Here is a 2,500-nt window from a genome sequence, read left to right on the forward strand (position 1 = left end):
AATACCAAGTCTTCGTCTTGGAAAATAACAAAATCTAAAAGAAAGGTCTTCTTTATGGAAAATAGTAAAATAAGAATATCAAGACTTCACCTTGGAAAATAACAAAACCATCTTGAAAAAAGCTTATTTTTAATCTTCTTTGTAGGCAGAAAATAGTAAGGCGAAAATAAAGTCCCCTCTAAGCTCTAAAGTAACAAATACGACGTGTTAAAAAAAAACTAACAATAAAAAAAAACCAAGACTTCGTCTTGGAAAATAACAATCTAAATTGTGGAAAATAGTAAAATGAAATAAAAACCGACTTCACCTTCGAAAATAACAAAATCAATCTAAAACAAATGACATCTTAAAACAAAACTATTATTTGTTTCGGAGGTTGTCTATGACTGTTCATAGACCGCATAATTTCCACAGAACATTCTCAGAATATCAAGAGAGAAAAGCAGCGTTCTGCGGGAAATCATCTTGGCCAGTGATGTCGTTCTGGGTTTGGTCAGGCCCAGGGAGGTAAGTACCTCGTTATTCTCAAGGGGCCACTTTCCTCTTGCCCCAACCGGGAATCCAAAGAATGTGACCTTGCTAGCCTTCGTCAGCACTTTGACTTGATCACCAAGAGGGGTATAGTACGAAACTTTGTGCGAGGCAGCATCTGACAAGGTATTCTTTGAAAGCTCAAAACGGACGGTGACATCGATCACAACCGCCTCCTCATCTTTTGCAAACACGAGGTCAGGCTTTCTCATCTCTCCCGTCTCGGATATGAACCGTGGCTCTTTGTATACAGACCAGCCCAATCTAGCCGCTTCGTCTGCCAGAATGTTACTGATCTTGTTATGTCGCGCAATTCTTGCTTTCTGTACTGCAGGACATTGACCGAGAATGTGCGAAAGGGACTCGAGTCTGGCAGAGCATTTCCTGCAGGAACGTAAGGCCCCATCTCTGCCTCTGTTCAAGCTTTCTCTTGTTGGGTAAATATTTGCCCTTAGTTGTAGTGCTGCGATAAAGAAGCATTGTTTAAAGCCGCACCATGGCCTCAACCAAGCATTACTGATTCTATCATGCGCAAAGTTTACAATGCCCCTTCCTTGAACCGGCTTTTCGCACCATCTCTGAAATTCATGCTCCCTCCAATCGCAGGGTCTCGGATATACAGGTTCTTTTGACACCGAGTCCCTGAGAACGAATGTTGGGATTGCATCACTGTCACCCCCTGCTCGTACCCACAAATTACGGTATTCTTCCTCCATACCCTGCGAGGACACAATATTACGGGTGATAGCATCGGACGAGTTTGCTATACGTTGCAGCCTTCTAACTTGAACCGAAGGGATTGTTTTTTCCAGTTTCAAGATGGCAAGGCCTCCGTCTCGGGCTCTGGCATATAACAGTCCATCACAAGTTGAAGCGGGAAGGTGGAGCCATCCTTTTACCGCCTTTCTAATCTCTTGGTCCAACCCACGGAGAGTTGATTGCTTGCAGTCCGAGTGGTCTGCAGGATATAACAATCTGGGTAGGGCATAGGCATTGAGTAGTTCAACCTTCTGAGTTGGCTTCAGAGGCGCCTCATCGATTTTCGAGATCCATGTCTTTAGCTGACAATGTAGATCAGGCTGTATAGTGCCAGTCCAAGGGCCAATTTTCAGACCAAGGTATTTCGTTGATTCATCAGGTTGGATCATATGGACATCTTTATTTTTGATAGTCCATGGGTCGCAGTTGTTCACCGTATATGAATCTTTGGTTGGGCTTATCATGAAGCCCTGGCACTTTCTGGCCTGAACCTCCAATCCCGATAGCCCACAAAATGATTCCAAGATCGCTAGATTGGCGGCCATACCAACCCAAGATTCGCTCACCAACACCAAATCATCAGCAAACGCAAGAGCTGTCACGTGGTCGGTATCAATGGAGTACCCAACTCCGTGTGACTCTAGGGTGCATATCAAAGGGTCCATGGCAAGATTGAAGAGCAGGGGTGACATGGGGTCACCCTGTTTGACACCAACACGTATGCTAATTTCTCGAGTCGACTCGCCATTGCTTTTGAACGAGGTCGTACACCGATCGTAGGCGTTCTGGATGATGCCCACCACGTGTTCATCTACTTTCTTGTGCCTTAACACCCATAAAATATGAGCATGCGAAACCGAGTCAAAAGCTTTCGCTATGTCGATAAACATGACAGCCAACGGCCTGTGCAATTTCTTAGCATGTCTCATAAGGTCCTGTAGCACCTTAAGATTTTCAGAGCAGCCAGATGCCGCTATAAAACCACGCTGCCTTGGGTTTAAGGGACAAGCACGAGCAAGACGTGCAGTCATTATTCTGGAAAATAATCTCAGAATCATTGAACCGATCGTTATTGGTCTCCAGTTCCCCAATTCTTTCAGCTTTTCATCGTCCATAACCTTAGGAATAAGAATCGTCCTATTCTTTTTCAACTCTTTGGGAATAATTCCTGTAATCATCCATGCATTAAATAGGGCTGTCAGTGTCCGAC

The 2,500-nt window shown here is 44.3% G+C and overlaps 1 pseudogene; it reads right to left on the reverse strand.

Moving 5' to 3' along the window:
* Nucleotides 1–2,500, reverse strand: part of LOC142922037 (28S ribosomal RNA) — a 10,089-nt pseudogene that overhangs the window by 2,975 nt on the left and 4,614 nt on the right.

This window comes from Petromyzon marinus, unplaced genomic scaffold, assembly GCF_048934315.1.
Source record: "Petromyzon marinus isolate PM22_M1 ecotype Great Lakes invasive population unplaced genomic scaffold, UKy_Petmar_22M1.pri1.0 PM_G_Scaffold_90, whole genome shotgun sequence".
NCBI classification, from domain to species: Eukaryota; Metazoa; Chordata; class Hyperoartia; order Petromyzontiformes; family Petromyzontidae; genus Petromyzon; species Petromyzon marinus.